This window comes from Dendrobium catenatum, unplaced genomic scaffold (genome assembly GCF_001605985.2).
Source record: "Dendrobium catenatum unplaced genomic scaffold, ASM160598v2 fragScaff_scaffold_304, whole genome shotgun sequence".
Lineage (NCBI taxonomy): Eukaryota > Viridiplantae > Streptophyta > Magnoliopsida > Asparagales > Orchidaceae > Dendrobium > Dendrobium catenatum.
In genome coordinates this window covers 531,732-550,812 of record NW_021318766.1, presented here as the reverse complement: position 1 = coordinate 550,812, position 19,081 = coordinate 531,732, and positions in this window count along the sequence as shown.

The following is a 19,081-nucleotide window of genomic DNA, read 5'->3' as shown; positions in this document are numbered from 1 at the left end:
AAGATCCTCTCTCTCTCTCCCTTTCTTTCACTCTCCTTTAGGCTTTCTTAGGTCAAGACAATAGCAAAAGATGATCTCTTGGGTAGAACAATAGGTCTTAAATAGAAGAGCTTCGAAATTTCTCTTAATTACAATAAACTAACATTATCATCCATGATAATATAAATATCATCCTATATAATTAGTACAAATTAAGCTTAATCAGCTAGGACAATTTGGGATAATCAAAAGGTTTTTGTTCATATCATTCAGGATGATAGGATATCATTCTGAATGATTAGTACAAGTTGTTGAATATCATCTAAAATATCACCCTGTATGGATGTCTGGATGATGGAAAAAATAACTTGATCATCTAGGCTGATCTCAAGATCGTCTTGGATGATTAGTTTAATTCAGTGCATATCATCCAGAGTATCGCCCTGAATAAAAGCTGGCCAATGTTTGATCATATAAGAATAACTAAAGTTTTTAAACTGATCATTCCGGCCGATCCTGGGATCGTCTAGGATGACATGATCAAGCAATCAAACCTTAATTGATTTCCTTAATTACTAGATTAATTTATGCATAATTATACTACATCATTCAGGATGATGTCTTGGATGATGTTCAAAAATAAAAGCTACTTAAATAGATATGGCGGCTGATTCTTTCTTATTTGAGCCTATCATCCCGGCTGATACGAATATTGTTCAGGACGTTGTGCTTAATGATAGTTGCCTTAACCAAGATGCCCTAATTAGGGTTTCTATTTTTAACTGATTGTCTAGATGGATTTATGGATCATCCCGGATGATGTGAACAAAAATAGTAAACTATAAAAATAGTCAAAAAATTTCTCTCAAGTGTATGTGTGAAAGGTTACTTAGCATCAGGAACCACTTTATTTATAATTGACTCAAGAAAAGAAAAAGATTATTAACCGACTCAGAGCCAGTCTACTAAATCTTGAGCTAGTTCAAATTATAATTTTGATCTTGTGGAGCTGAAATGTTAGTAGGCAAGATAGTCATAGAGAAATGGAATTTTTTTCTATCATCAAAATTAAATTCCTGAAAACAGATTTGGAACAAATGATACTTGATCATCTAGATGAAATTCTATAATTATTCTTCTAATCATCCAGGATGATCACCAATATCATATTAGATGATCATTACAAATTTGAACTGATCGTACTGGATTATTTGGATATCATACAATACTTTCATGTCAAATTCTTCATTTCATACTGGACGATCATGTGATCGTACTGTATGATGTTTTCCATCAGAATTAAGTATTTTAGGTTTTTTAAAGCCACTTATTTAAGCTTTCTCCAAAGACATTATTATTGTTTTGGCATGCAATGAGTCTCCATTCTTCTAGAGAAAACATAAAGAGAGATCCTTGAAAGGGGAGAGGAAAGGGTGGAGTTTAAGAGGGAGAAGATCCTTGTGGGTTGGTTCCACACGGTTTCTCCAACAAGCTTGTATCTTAGTACCATCAAATTTAAAGTTTTTCTTGAGGGAATTTTTGGGAAGAAGAAGATTTATTTGGTGTCAAAGGACCCGGCTACACCGCCACACTGGGGAAGGTGAAAGTGATTCCAGGTTATCTTACTCACCAGGAGGGTGAAAAGCAGTGAAGGTTCTCTACCTCACTAGAAAGGTGAAAAGTTGTCAAGGTTCTCTGCTAGTGAAAGGAGTATGGTCCTCTACCGCATCAGGTTAGTGGAAAGATTTTGTATGGGCTTCTCTACCTAGATATTGGGGCTAAAGGAGAGTTACTAAATAGTTTACTATAATACTTAGAATGAGAGGTTCTAGGGAGTGGACAGAGGTAAGGTTAACCAAACCACTATAAATCTTCTATGTGTTTGTTCTTGGTTTTATTTTTTCGCACTTTATTTTTTATATTTATTTTTGTTATAATTGCGTGGGTAAAATCTCTTTACTTTCTATTATTGCAAATTAACTTTGCTTCTGCAACGATAGATAAATTATCTATTTTTTAGATGTTGAAACAACTTTAAAAAGTGGAATTCTTCTTTATGCTTAAAGAAGTCTTTAAATCACCAATTCACACTGCCCCCCCCCCCCCCCCCCCCCCCCGCGCCGAAGGGGGTCCCCCCCCACAAAACAAAACCCCCCACCCCTCTCCACACACATACACTCATCTTGGTTAGGCTTGGAACTAGTTCTTTAGGGTCTCATAACCTTTATAAACTTTCAGGTAGGTCCTTCGACACTAAAGAGACCTTCTTCTTTCCAAAACATCCATCAAGGCAAACCTTGAATACAATGACACTAGGCTGCAAGATTGCTGGAGAAACTTGTAAAACACCCTCTAAACTCCCTTGAATCCTACAATGACCTTCACTATCTCAAACTCCACCCTTTCCACTCTCTCTTTCAAGGCTTTTACTTTAAGCTTTCTCTAAAATAATGGAGAATCAATTCATACCAAAGACACTTATAAAGTCTTATGAGAAATCTTAAATAGAGGGCTTCAAAAACCCTAAAAGTTTAATTCATCTATCAAAGATTATATAATATGAGCACTATACCTTCTAGTTTGATGAGCAAAATTTGACTTGATAGTACTATACGATCACCAGATAGTCCAGTAAAGTCAGTTCAAATTTGTACAGATCATCCAATACGATCCTTTATGATCGTTATGTACGATTACTACAAAATAGCCCGTTTTGCCATTACAAATTGCATTATCTAAAATGATCAGTTTAAGAGTTTTTAATGAACATCTAGGATAACTCTTTAAACATCCAGGATGACTATTTGACAAATTTATGGTTTTCATTTTGTATGATTTGGGTTCAACCCATGTATCCTCTCGATCGTCTAGTATTATAATCAATGATTGTCCTGAATGATTAGATCTCATAAATTAACCATAATTAGTCCCCTAATTATAAGATCAAATTAGATATGATTTTCATATATCATCCAGTATGATTTATATCTTCCTGTATAATTAGAACAAATTTTGAATATTGCAATATTGCCTAAATTATGATTGGCGGCTATTTTTTATGATCTTAATTGATCGTCCAAGATGATCTAAATCATCAAATATAATTAGTTAGATGAGTTCTTAGTACAATATGATATAAATCATATAGTATCATGAGTTCAAAATTTCATCTTCTAGTTTTCACTCAATCTCACCTCCTTTAAGTGTGTGTGTGCATGGTCACCAAGCTTGCATACACCCTTATAGGACTTGACTTAAGAAATAAAAAATACATCAAGAATATCACAAAAATCTTTACAGCATAATCTATTCTACCCAATCTTTAGCCTTGAATCTTCGTTGGATGGTTCTTGGTATTCCTAAAATGTTAGTATACACACAAAAAAATATACATTACAAATATGAGTAGACATAAGGATATGAACCATAATGTTTGTTATCATCAAAAATATAAACTCATGAGCTCACATTGCAACACTTCAATCAATCATCATTAAGCAATTAATCAGCATCCACTCAATAAAGCCTCAATCATCCTTAGATATCTAGTCATATTGATCAATCATCCCTTTTATAATCAACATCCACTAGATTACAATTAACTAGTAATTATATTGGTACACTGCAATCAGGTAGCCCAGTCATTGCCTTGTAGAATACACTTATTCCTTGATCTAAGTCATGACTTAAACCACTTTTCTAGGAGTTTCATATGGTAAACCATCCATCATTAAATCCTTTATCTATTAACTAATCCATCAGACCTAGTTGGGCAAGCTCAAGCTAGCCCAATTGATCATATACATAACCTATATTCAACCAAGATCTAGATGAACTTTAAACTTCATCAAATTCTTATGATCGCTATTCATAGTGAGTTAGACATGACTAGTCATCCTGACCCATTCAATAGTTAACATGTTCAAATGAATCCATACTTCTTCAAACCAAGTCAATATTGGGTCAATTCAATGCTTGTAATAAAAAAACACCTTAACCCTTTGCAATCACTCCACGTGATTTAAATCCCTCCTAATCCACCATGAATTAAAACATGGTTTTTTTTACTCTGTCAAACCGCCATGTTTTGTCAAACCTCAATACACGCGCCCATTTTCTTAAGAACTAAACCTCTTCACTCAAACTCCTTAGAGTTGATCCAAACAGTAAGTTTACACTCCTTTAAAATACACCTTAGTAGTTTGGACCAGTTAACTAGTCAAACAGTCAACCAAATGCATGAAATAAGGTTTAATGGTTAATGTACCTTGACTATGCATTTCACTTTAAGCTAATCCCATTTAAATCAACTCCAAAAACTTCCTGGAGTTAAGCCCAACCTAACCTATCCACTGGTTCAACCCAACCAGCCTAGGTAGTCTCCCTTTATTGTAATAACCCAAGGTTATTTTCTCCTGAGCAAGCTCATTCCCCTAGATTCTTAATCGTTGGGTACACTTGTTAGTATCTAGGAAATTCACCTAATTCATCTTGCTATCCAAACTCCCTCTAATGGATCAAATAGAATTATATAAAGCTCTCATTTAGCTTTTACAATCTGCACAACAGCTATCCAATGAAATACTCATTTTATTTTGCATTTTCAGAGCCTTCTCATTATTTTTTCAATTTTTCCCCATCGTTAAGAGCTCAATAGAAACCAATTTCATGAAGGACTAAGTCACCATCCATCTTAGCAACTTAAACTTCTCATTTTTCCTTAGTTTGAGCTTAGCCTTCAGAAAATTCATTACAGAGTGCTCAACAAGAAGAATAAACCCTTAGGCATCCTTAGAGATCATTCATAGATAGGTATTTCTTAAACCATATATATTTATTTAGGATTTCAAATAGGGAGTTAAACATTGCATCAATGGCCTTAGAAATGTCTCCCCACTCTTTCTTTAATCCTACCTTACCTCTATTCAAATTTTTACACCATCTGATTCATTATATCAAGTGTGTAATACCAAACATATGTTTAGGGTTTCTAGTGAACCCATAAGGAAGATGAAATTATGATCATTCATTTAATCTATAAAATTTGAACGATTGAGATCTTGTCATCTTTATATTTTGTTTGACCATATGGATCAGCCTTAATTGCATGATCTAATTTGAATTATTAGATTAGAACCACAGTATATCAGATGGCTACCTTCATTGTCACGCTGGTTAAGTGGTTTACTTAGCTGATCATCATCGTCCAAATGGCCTAGTCATTTGTCACCGCATGTAATGAGTTCACCACGTTATGCTATGTTAGCACCGCCGCTTCATTTATATATATATGAATTATTAAATGTTTATTAAAATCTTAAAACTTAAAAAACTATATTGAATTCATTTCTTAACCATTTTTAAGAGTTCTTGGACACTATGGATTTAGAATAAATAACCCTATTATTTAAAAATAGTTTTAGCTTAATATTATGAGTATTATTTTAATTATTTCAATCATAAGTATATTCTATTTTTAAGTATAAAATAAAAAATTCTCATCAAAATGAGTTTAATTTTAGTAGAGGTATATTAGGGTGTATCCTTAATACTCTATGAATTTTCTAGGGCCATTTGATGTAATCATAAATTATATATGAATTTACAAAAACCTATGTCATAATTTGACCTATATTTTTATAAATTCATAACTTATTCCATTCTTTCCCAATCATTGTATGTTAGGGCTCTATCGAATCAGTGAGATTGGCTTTTTTTATTTAAAAATAAACAAAGTTAGGATCACGCATACTTTGAGAAAAAATGGAATTTAAAGGTTTATGGAATTTTATACATTGCTCTACAAATAGGCATTACCATAGGCTCAAATTTGGTGGATAGGTGTTTGAGGAAGCTTTTGATATCCTATAATACTCTTGGTCCAATTTTATGGATATCCTTTATGTAGTGAATTTTCTAAGTTTGTAGGACACTATGTAACATATAACTTTGATAATTCACTATATTCAATTCATAAAATAATAGGCATTCATCTTGATGTTTCTTTTTTATAGCTTTATAATAGTTAGCCACACCAATTTCAAATCCATTTGAACCTTAGTGACACCTAGCAAAAATAACTAAAGTTTGTGTTTAATGAACTTAATAAAAATATTAAAAATTCAAACACACATCTAATAAAAAAGGAACTATAAACTAGTGAACCTAGATTTAATACACATCCTAGGAATCAAATCCACCTTCATTTGACATTAATTGAGCATAAAATATTAAAAAACAAAATCACCCTTTATTTAAGGGCAAATTTTTCTAACAATTATAATAAATTAAGGAGAATTCATAAAAATCTAAAATTACCTTCAATCAACTATAAATCAATCCTGCAACCATTAAAAAATAAAATTCATACCCAAATTAAATTAATAATTAATTAACTCTTAATTAAATAAATTTATTAAAAAATATAAATCCAATTAATTTCAAACTTTCTTAAATAATTAAGATCTTTTCATGCTTAATGCTTACTTCCTTTGGAGGGCCTTTATCATTCATTTTCAAGCTTTAATACACCATAAGTCACACAATAATTCCTTTATGTGATTCATAATTCTTTTTAGGAGGCCCCCACATATCTTGTTAAGGTATTTTAATAAAATTTTAAATATGCAATTAAGGTTTCATGCACCATGCTAGCCTACACTTGTGGAAGGCATGATTTTATAAGGTCTACAACCTTTAATACAACCTTAATATTACATCTTCCTTATATCTCATTCTTGATTCCACTTCAAGAGCATGTGTAATAACATGAAAGGTCCCTTCCCGATCCCTTAATAAATCATTAATAAATATTTAATTGCTTCGTATAATGAAATATCCTATATGGTGATTATTGCATTTTATTTATAAGCCTTGGGATCTATAGATTAGTTTCCCTCACACTTTGGGCTTATTATTCTACCAATTCTTTATAATTGAATAACCAATTTCAATTCCTAAAATTTAAATCCATATAATGTAAGCTCCAATTATAACTTTTTGTCCCTTAATGAACAAACACTTTAAATTAGAACAACTTAAATGCTAAATTCCTATAGGACATACCAAAGCCACACAGCCTACTTCACACATATAGATGGGTTATTAAGACAACTAACTCTATTCTAGGTTAGGTTGGTGGTGTTAATTTCTTGCTAGGTGCTTTGCTTGGAGAGCACTCTATGTATGTTTATTTATTTTATACAATTTGGATGTCAGGTATCTAAATTTCTAATTGTGCACCTAGGAACTTTAAGGACTATATTAAAAGTATTAGGATATTATACAACTACTCAGCACATATTTTAAATACTTATATGCTTGTTATATATGTCTTTACATTCCTACATGAGTGAAAGTAGAATATACCTGGGAATGATGTATATGTATGCATCCCTATAAATTATAGATTGTATATAAATCGAGTTATACAACTTCCTGAGTTATAAAAGAACCAAATGCACCTACGTATATATATAAGTGAGGCCATTATAACTGATGTCATTTCCTTTAGAGGAAAATCTCTTTTTGAATTTCATATAAGATTTGGAGCTCAAAGTCCTTAAGAAGATGTATTATTATTATTATTATTATTATTATTATTATTATTATTATTATTATTATTTTATAAAACACTAATTGAAGCAAGGCCACCTTACATTCCTATAGAGTTTGAGTCTAAGGTAAATATTTGAATCAATAAATGAATGAAACTTTCCTTTATTTTTTAAGTCTTATCTTTTATTTATATCATTTCATGCATTACATTCATTTGGATAGCAGCTTACATTAGTGAGAAGACGTAACCCTTTTACCTAATCATGTATACATGCATGCATTTTATTTTTCTACTACGTATGTTATACCCTAAAACTTTTATTCCCATCATTGTCAAGGTAGCAGGGTCTTCGTTTCACTCAGAGGCTGCTACACTTCTCTTATTGGTATAGAGTCATTTTGCTATCGTGGAAAATTTTGTTAGGTAAATCTAAATTAAATGAAATTTAGAGTTTTTAACAAATATCTTGTTAGCATCATTTGATTTGAAAGTTAAAATTACTCATCTTAAGACAATGATTTAGAGTCTAGTCTCATCTTTGGATCTCTTAGGATAGACTTGATCTTCCCATAGACTACTTCTAGGATAATTTCTTATGTAGTAAGTTCTTTGTTGATTCCTTATACAAAAATTATAAATAATTCAAAAATATTTTCTACAAAATTTAATGATATTTTTTAGGCAATGCTATGTATTTTCAAAGAAAATAATGAAACTCTTATTTATCCTAAATCAAGAATGATTCTAATACCCACTTTAATCAAAAGTGTTCTCTTAGAAGAATATAAGGACTTGCCTCTATAAGAACCCCATATCCTAGTATAAAATAAACCCTCTCTTAGATCGTTAAGATTGGGGAAAATCTTTTAGACATAGATTAAACTAATTTTGGGTTAATTTTGTATTTAAAATGATAGGCAAATGTGAATTTTATTTCTCAAAATGAACTTTACATTCCCTATGCAAAATTTAAAAATGAAAATAAATTATTTTATTTCCTTAAATTGATAATATAGTGTTAGTTTATTTACAAGGCAATTAACACTAATTTACAATTTTTTTTAAAGAGACATTAAATATTACATCGATGAAACAATCATTACATAGTTAATTTTGACCATAAGAATATTCTTTGAAACAACATCATACGTAAAGTTGGTGACCAAATTCACATCACTCCACTTCTATCTCGTCACCTACTATTGCAAGTCCAACACCAAATTCAATGCTTTTAGCTTAATCTTTTGATATATTGAAAACCTTGCCTCTATTAGGAATCCACAAGCTTGACAAATGCAAAATCTATCCTTAGGACATATTAATGGATACATCCTATAATCCACTTGACCAATCCTATATAGCCTGGTCATATTCCTACATTCTTCATTGATAACTTCTTTAATATTATTTATAGTCAGCATCATAGGAACTCAACAAACATTTTTAAGTTCACAATATTTTCTACAAGACATCTAGATGATGCATTTTGCTTGATTAGAAATGAAAATTGATTCCCATATCGAGTAGTCTACAAAATGCTTGGAGCAATTTCAACATTAGCACCATGAGGATTGCTAGTGGTTTAAGGAATAGCTTTCTGTACTCCTCTATTATTTTCAGCCACCACCACCACCACATAGTTAGGGACCACCCAATGAGTAGTTGTATTTTGTGCTTGTAGTTTATTTTTTCCTTCCAATTGCTTGTTATTTTTATTTTTTTTATCTTGTAGTGTTTATTTCTTATAGTTTTTAGTCATAGTATCTTCCTTGTTTGTAATGTAAAAAGGAGAGTATGAAGTAATTGGTTCTTAATTATTCTCAATCATTGTTGTAGTTTTTTTTTAGCTTTTTAGTGTAAGTTTTCTTTAACCCATATTTAAAATATAAAATTAATTTGAATTTAAAAATATTAAAACTACCATATATATTGTGTACTAACATTTCAGGTAAATCATACACCAAGCACCACTAAATAATCAGAGATCAAAATTAGGTTGTAAGGGTTGATTTTTGCAAGAGTGTGTACTTTTTTCTTTCTTAAATTAATGTATTATTAAAGGTATATTTTATCTTTGTAACTGTATACACACACTAGGAGAGTGAAAATAAGAATATCATACTATACTATTATTCATTCATACATTATGATTAGTTAAAGAACTTTAACCAATCATCTTATGGAGTATTCATTATACAGTATCACAAAAGAAGAATTGTAATAATTATATTGTATGACTAATAGATCATACTATACGAAAAGTGTTGGATGGATAAAAAAAATAGGGTTTTCTTGGAACCTTGTATTTAAAAAACTCTTATTTCATTTTGGATATTCTTTGACAATCTTGGGGGCTTGAGTCTTCTAAGTGAGAGGGTTTCAAAGGGGAGCTACAAGCTTGGGAGAGGAAGTTGGGTTGAGAGAGAGAGAGAGAGAGAGAGAGAGAGAGTTGACTTATGATATTAAGGGATTGTAAGGGAAGGAGTCTTTACACCATTGCTCAGGCCATCATCCACCTTCTTCTTACATGATTCAAAGTTTAACTTTAAAGAAACTCCGGGATGAATATCTTTGTGTCAAATGGCTATTGGCTACTCCATTACATTATTGGTATTGTTGTAAATTTGGATTCAGGGATTATAATTTTGATGATAGCAAATATTTCTAACATCTTTGTTTTTCTACTATTGTCCTGCCTACTAATGTTTTAAGTCTACAAATTCAATTGCAAATCAAGCTATCTCAAGATTGGGTAGATTAGAACTGAGTCAGTTTGTAAGTATACTTTAAGTGTTTTTATCTTTTTTTGAGTCGAATGTAACGAAGTGGATCTTGATGCTAAGTAACCTTGTACACACACACTCAGGGGGAGAAATTTTGTATGTTTTAAAGTTTTTTATTTTTGATCATATTGTTTGGTACAATACCAAATTATCCTGAATGATCGGTTAAAAATAGAAACCTTAATTAGGGCATCCTTGTTAAGAGATCTGATTTAAGCAAATCATCCTAGACAATATTTATATCATCTTGGACAAAAGGCTTAAATCAGAAAGAATCATCCTCCTACCCTTTTAGGCATATTATTATTTTTAGACATCATATAGGATATCATCCTAGATGATGAATTATAATTTTACCTAAATTAGTCTTGTGATTAAAAAAAGCAATTATGGTTTGATTGATCGATTATATCATCCTGGATGATTACAGGATCATCTTGAACAATCAGTTAAAAAAAAAAAACCTTAGTTTCTTCCTGAATCATCCTGGATGAACATAACAATGTGCTGGATGATATAAAGTGATTTAAACTAATCGTACAGGATGATACAAGAATCGACATGGATGACCAACATGTAAAGTTTGGCCGAATAGAGTGATGTTTTGGATGATATGTGATGTTTTTGAACTAATCATATTAGACAATATACTCATCATCTGAGACGATCAAAATAAATAAATATTTTAGTCGTCCAGCCCCTTTTAGATCATCCTGGCCAAACGAGCTTAAAATGAACTGATCATACAGGAAAATATATCAATCATCCAAGATGATCTTAGTAATTTAATTACAATTTTGGGAAAATTTGAAGCCCTTCTATATTAAATCTCTTATTTTGTCAAGATGAGATCTTTTGCTGTTGTCGTAACCTAAGGGAGCCAAGAGGAGATGGAGAGTTTGGGAGAGAGAGAGAGAGAGCATATTGTGAGGGGGAGTTTGTGAGGGTTTCACAAATGTTGATCCAAGAAAGGATCTAAGTCATCTTCTCTAGTTATCATCCTAGTTCTTGGAGGTTTTAGAGATGACTATTTCAATAATTGATTGAGGTTCTCTATCTACTTTAGTAGGAAATAAAAGGAGTCAGATTCTCTGCCTACTTCTAGTGAAAGCAAAAGGATTTGGGTTCTCAGCCTCATCGGGGTTGGTGGAAAGGAGTTTTGTACATGCTTCTCCACCTTACTATGGGAGCAAAAGGAGAGTCAATGGGTTTAGTGCAATACTCAGAGGAGAGGCTCTGGGGAGTGGACATAGGTCAATTTGACCATACCACTATAAAATTATTATGTACTATTTCTTATTATGTTTTTAAATTTTAATTTATGCACTTCATTTTCTGGTGAATGATTGTATGGTTTATGGATTTAAGATAATTTAAAATATCATGATTTTTGTTTAAGAATTTTTTAAAACTACCAATTCACCCACCCCCCACCCCCTCTTGTTTAGCCTCGGGCTAGTTCAAAAGAGATTAACATCCCTAACTAACTTTTAAGTGAGTTATGAGTGAGATTCATAAAATATAGTTTTTGAAAACTTTTGAATTTTGATCCATGGCTAACTTCGATAATTGTAATACTATTGAAGGGTATTCCATTACCCTACCACCATTATTTTATAATATTCCTTTTGATTTTTGGAAAACTCACATGTCCAAAATTTTATAATATATTCATTATCGCATATGGATGCTTATTAAAGAAGGTTATTCTGCACCATCATGTGAAATTAATGGCATCAAAATTAAACTTCTTTTTACTGAATGGACTTTTAATGATATGGATTTAGCACAACTTAATACAAAATACTTAAACTATTCTTTTAAGCTTTAAAATCAAAAGATTACATGCGTGTCTCAACTTATACCACTAATAAGAAAATTTATGGTAGATTATATATCACCTATGAAGGCACAAGAAAAGTTAAATAATCTATGTTGAATATTTTTCTTCAAGAATATAAACTATTTGTCATGAAACTTAGTGAAACGATATCTGAAATGTTTATTAGGTTTACTAAAATTGTCACCTCAGTGCATGCCTTATGAAGAGAGCTAACTAACTATAAAAAAGTTAACCAAATTTGGAGACGTTTGTCTTCTTCCTTTAATGCTAAGATTAATATAATAACTGAATAGAAGGATTTGAATACTTATTATGCTGATAACTTACTTGCATCACTCATTTCTTATGAGCAAGGAGTGAACCAAAGATAACTTGATGCAGGTGAGAAAAAAAGGAGAAAATTGTGGTGATGAAGGCCAATGATATGGATATTAATTCTTTTGGGTCTAAAAGCAATGATGTTTCCTTAATCACTATGCAATTCAAAAGCTTTCTAAGGAAGAAGTAAAACACCATCACAAGTGGAATAAATGCAAGAGTAGTAAGAATTTTAAAAGTTTTACTGAAATAATTTTTTTAATATAGGAAACTGGGATATATTAAAACTTATTGTCCTATAATTAAGGTTCACCCAAGTAAGGAGAAGGGTGAGGAGAAACCTAAATTTAGGAAGGACAAGAAGCAATTTCAAAAGGCATTCTTGGCAAATTTTGTATCTGACACCTATGAGACTGAAATTGAAGAGGAGATAACAAACCTGTGTTTGATGGTGGATGATCATATTGGTCAGTCTAACCAAGAAGAGGTACGTGAACTAACCTTAGATTAATTTGTTGAAGTTTCTGAGAAAATTCATTCATCATATAGGAAACTTAAGAAATTACATGCTAGCCTGAAATTAGAATTTTTAAATTTACAAAAATAGCATGATGTTTTGCTTAAATAACACTCTACACTTGATAGCAATCACATGTCATTACTTGATGAGTTTGATGAGTTAAATAAAAAACATTCTAAGTTGGTCATTGAGTATTATTCCCTGAAAGCATCCCACACTGCACTTGAAAATAATTTTAAAACATATATTGATTAATCTAAGAGTAGGGAGCGCTATTTTAAAGTTGATAGTACTTTTTTAGAATGTGTTAACTTAAATTTTTAAAGCATAATTAAAAGCACTTGAGGAAAATAGGATTTTATTCAGACCGAAACAATTTTTCAATCTTTATCCAAAGCCAAAAGTTTTGAAACCTAGGAAGATGCACTAAAACTAAAATAAATTAATAAACCCTTTTCTTGGAGTTAAATGTTTTTCATGTCACAAGCTAGGACACATTCCCCATACTTACATTATTCACCATAGTACACACTGGGTATGGAGACCCAAATTATATGATTCATAGCATAACACGCATGCACAATATTCTTCTTTCCAAAAGAAGGGACCTAAACTTATTTGGGTTCCTAAATTTGATATTTGATGATTTTATAGGTCTTCTCTCACCAAAGACCTCATGAGAGCATGTGGTACCTAGATAGTGGATGCTCACAACACATGTCTAGAGATGCTAATTAATTCATTTTGCAAGAGGCTAGGGTTGGAGTCAATGTCACTCTTAGAGACAACACCACTAGGAAAGTAATGAGCGTATGTATAATCAAAAACTCCATGAACCTTTTGATTGAAAATGCTTTTTTTATTGATGGCTTAAAACACATTTTGCTCAATATCAATCAGCTTTGCGATAAGGGCTTAATCATTAATTTTTTTGCAAACACATTCATCATTAGATTAAATAATAACACTATTCTGTAGGGGAAAATGATTAACAATATTTATATGTTTGATTTAAATAATATTGAATGTTCTGCTTCTTTTTACTTAAAAACTATCACTGATGAGTCTTAGTTGTGGTACAGGAGGTTATGTCATGCTAGTATAAAAACCCTTAAGAGAGTAACCCAAAAAAAACTAGTTAAAGGTGTCCCCAAGCTTAAGTTCACTAAGGATCACCTGTGTGATGTCTGTCAACTAGGGAAACAAATCCAACCCTTGTTCCATTCCATTAAGGATATTAACACCTCTAAACCTTTAGAAGTCTTTTATATGGATTTGTTTGGACCCATTAGCACTACCAGCTTAGGTGGAAAAATTTATAGATTTATAATTATTGATAACTACTCAAGGTTCACTTGGATTAGATTTCTATCACATAAGAGTGAGTCTTCTAAAGAATTTAGATCATTTTCCACTTGGATTCAGAAAAAGCTAAGTTGTGAGATCTCATCCATCCATAGTGACCATACTGGAGAGTTTGAAAATGAGAGATTTGGATACTTTTATGAGGATAAAGGTATTAGTCATAACTTCTCAGCTCCTAGGACCCCTCAGTAGAACAGGGTACCTGAAAGAAAGAACAAGATCTTAGTTGAAGCTGTTAGAGCTATGCTAACTGTGTATTCACTTTTAAAATACTTTTAGGTTTAAGCGGTAAATATAATTTGTTACATATTGAATAGGGTGAATGTTAGATCCAATCTAAATAAGACACCCTATGAGATCATCAAGGGTAGGACACCCAACCTTTCCCACCTCTATATCTTTGGCTGTAAGGTTTCAATTCTTAATAATAGGAAGTCACTCTTAGAAAAATTTGACCTAAAATCTGATGAATAAGTATTCTTGAGATATTTAAGTGTTGGGAAATCTTTTAGGGTGTTTAATAAGAGGACATTAGAGGTGGAGGAGATTACTAATGTAGTGTTTAATGAATCTGAATCTAAGAAGTCTAGAGTTGAGAAAGAAGATGAAGTTGGAGAGATTATATGAGGAGTTAAAAAATTAGAGAGAAGGGTAGAGCCTTAAAATACTGAAAGAGTGGGTGAGATTACCCAAGGAGTAGAAACTACAAATTTGGAGGAAAGGGTAGAATCTAGACATACTTTGCCTAGAGATTAGAGATATTCTTTGAGTCATCCTAAAGAATTGATCTTAGGAGACCCTTTTGAAGATGTTAAAACTAGGCATAGACATAGGAATGAAGTAAACCACTCTTCCTTTATGTCATTGACTGAACCCACCAACATCATTCAAGCCCTTTGTGATGAATTCTTGCTCTTAGCTATATAAGAGGAACTTAACCAATTTGTAAGGAATGATGTTTGGGAGATAGAAGAAAGACCTAAGAATCAAAGTGTGGTAGAAACCAAATGGGTCTTTAAGAATAAAATGAATGATTCTCATGAGGTAGTTAGGAATAAGGCAAGATTCATAGCTAAGGGATACAACCAAATATAAGGGATTGAGTTTAAGGAGACCTTTATCCCTCCATTTAGATTGGAAGCCATTAGAGTGCTACTAGCCTTTGCTTGTTATAAGGGATTTAAGCTTTTCCAAATGGGCATCAAGAGTGCTTTTATAAATGGAGTGATAAAAGAATATGTGTTTATAGAGCAACTCCTAGATTTTGAGAGTTTCCAATTCCCAAATCATATTTATATATTAAAAAAGTCCTTATATAGATTAAAATACGCACCCATAGCATGGTATGAGAGGCTTAGCATATTGCTACTAGAGAGGGAACTTGTTAAGGGAAGCATAGACACCTCCTTGTTTCTAAGGAAAATAGGAATGAGTTATTCATTATTTAGATTTATGTTTATGATATACTTTTTGGATCATCTGATAAAACGTTATGTGAATATTTTTTCTAAAATAATGAGTAAATAATTTGAGATGAGTATGATGGGAAAGTTGTCCTACTTTTTGGGGTAGCATAAGATAATTGGATGATGGAATTTTTCTAAATTAAATAAATTACATTAAGGACATCTTGAAGAAATATGATATAAATAAAGCTAAGCCAATAAATACTCCCATGATCTCCAGTGTTCAGTTGGATAAGGACTCAACTATAAAATCTATTGATCAAAATAAATATAGAGGAATGATTTGATCACTACTATACTTAATTGCTAGCCAACTTGATATAGTTTTAATGGTTATCTTTGTACAAGATTTCAAGCTGATCCTAAAGAATCCCACCTGACTATAGTTAAGAGAATCCTTAGATATCTCTTAGGGACCCAAAACTTAGGAATATTGTATCTTAGGTACAACACTTCTTTTGAGATTATTAGATATTTTGATTTTGCAGGGTATATGGTGGATAGAAAGAGCACTTCTAGAACTTACCAATTCATGGGATAATCTTTAATCTCTTGGTCCAATAGAAAACAAAACTCTATTACACTTTCCTCTATTGAAGCTTAGTACATTTCCTTAGGAAGTTGTGTGACCCAAATCCTTTGATTGAAGCAACAAATTCTTGATTTAGGATTACCTGTAAAGAAAATTTCAATCATATGTAACAACACCAGTGCCATCTACATCTCTATGAATCCTATCTAACATTCAAGGACCAAACACATTGACATAAGGTATCACTTTATTAGGGACCATGTTTCCAAAGGAGACATTGAGTTACACAATATGGCAACTGAGAATCAACATGCTGACATCTTTACTATACCACTAACCTTTAACACATTCTTTATCTTACGGACCAGATTGGGTGTGATTGACATAATCCATGAACTTTATGCTTTTTGAACTCTGATTTTTTTGTTTCTTAACTGTTCTTTGTTTTTGTTTTCTATTCTTTCTTTTATTTTTAATTTTAGGTCCTGATTTTTATTTGTTGCTATTTTTTAGTGTTTTCATTTCTAATGTTCTTATTTTTCTTTCAATTTTACTTTTGGTCAAAGTTAAAAAGATTTTTTATACTTTGTTTTTATTTTTGAAAATTTGTAGTTAATGTTTGATATCCCTAAATTGGTTAAAGGGAGAAACACTATTGATTGTTTTCCGTCTTATAACTTCTTTTAGTGGTGTAATTTTCTTTTCTAAATAAAAGTTTATCTCAAATTCGCAACTAGACTTTGTGATTAAGATCTTTTTTATCTTGTTAGAGTAATCAATCTTATATAAATAAAGTTTAAAGACATTAAATTACTTTCAAGCTTTTGTAATCTTGTCGTTGCATTTATCATATGAATTTAATTCTGTTTTGTAGTTTACTCTTCCTTATATTAGAGAGTGAGTTTTTCTTCTATAATATTTAGAAGATATTCTCACAATTAAGAGTATTTAAAAGTTTTGAAATGAAGCTAGCTTGCAAAAATGATAAGAGGCATAAAATGAGCCCAAAACAGAAGAAAAATTGAAAAGATGCACAATGACCACCAAAAAAAATTAAAAGACACACAATGTGTATAAAAATTCAAAAGATACTTAAAGTGTGCCAACCAATTGACAAGAGACAAAATGAGCCCACAAGAAAGAAAGCTTCCTTCTCTTTCAAACCTTTAAATCATAGAAGAATTCATGTGTCACTTTATATTTTTAAAGACTCGACTTTGAAATTCATGATTGTGAATAAATACTTTGGTATATCATTCTATAAGATATTTTTCTAAAATGAAGTTTTGAACGGATCACTTTTTCTTTTCCAGTTGATTTTTTTAGTTAGATCTTTAATTTCAAAATATGGTTTGCCCTGTAAGAAGTCTAAGCTAGGGTTAACAGGATCAGTTGTTTTACCATATTTTAAATTTTAACGATGTTAACTCATTTTTTTTACAATTTTTTAATTCAATCACATAGAAAATTTATCATATTCTTGCTTGGATCAAAAAATAGATATTGTGTGTTTTTCATTCTTTATGACATTTTTTTTTCATCTTTTCATTATTTTATATTTTATTTTTTTCTATTTCCTCCTCTTTTTTGTGATGTCAAAAGGAGGAGTAGTGGTAGTGTTGGTAGTGTTAGTATGTTTATATTATTTCATTGTTTCGTTATTGTTATTTAGTGGTTATACCATCTACATGATTTTAGTAAAATTTGTATTACTTGGTTCACATGATTTTATCTACGTTATGTTTTAATTAACTACTTAAGTTGAATTTCCTACCAAATGTTTGCCATCATCAAAAAGGGGGAAATTGTTGCAAATTTGGATTCAATGAATTTAACTTTGATGATAGTAAATATTTCTAACATCTCTATTTTTCTACTATTGCCCTCCATACTAACATTTCAAGTCTAGAAGGTAAATTGAAAATCAAGCCAATTCATGATTGGGTAGATTAGAACTGAGTCATTTTGTAAGTGTACTTCAAGAGTTTTTAGCTTTTCTTGAACCAAATATAATGAAGTGGATCCTTATGCTAAGTAACCTTACACACACACTCAGGGGAAAATTTTTTGTATGTTTTAGAGTTTTCTATTTTTGATCATATCATCCAGGATGATCTCAAATCATCCATAACAATTAGTTAAAAATAGAAATCCTAATTAGAGCATCCTTGTTAATATAATCAATCTAAGCAAATCAGCGTAGATAAAATTGATATCATCATGGATGATAGGCTTAAATCAGAAAGAATTAGCCGCCAAATCTTTTAGGCATGTTATTATTTTTAGACATTTTACAGAACATCATTTTGGACAATGCATTACAATTATGCATAAATTAATTTGATGATTAAGAAAAGTAATTAAGGTTTGATTGATCGATCATATCATCCTAGATGATCGTAGAATCATACTGGATGATTAGTTAAACAAACCTTAGTTTCTTCCTGAATCATTTAGGATGAATAGAATGATGTGCTGGATGATATGTAGTGATTTGAACTAATAATATAGGACGATACAACAATTATCTTGGATGATAAGTTATTTTTTTATTGTCCAACATGTAAAATCTAGCCGAGCAGAGTGATGGTCTAGACGATTTGTAATGTTTTTAAACTAATCATATAGGATGACACACTCATCATCTGGGATGCTTAGAACAAATAAATATTTTAGTCATCTAGCTCCTCCTATATCATCCTGGTCGAATGAGCTGA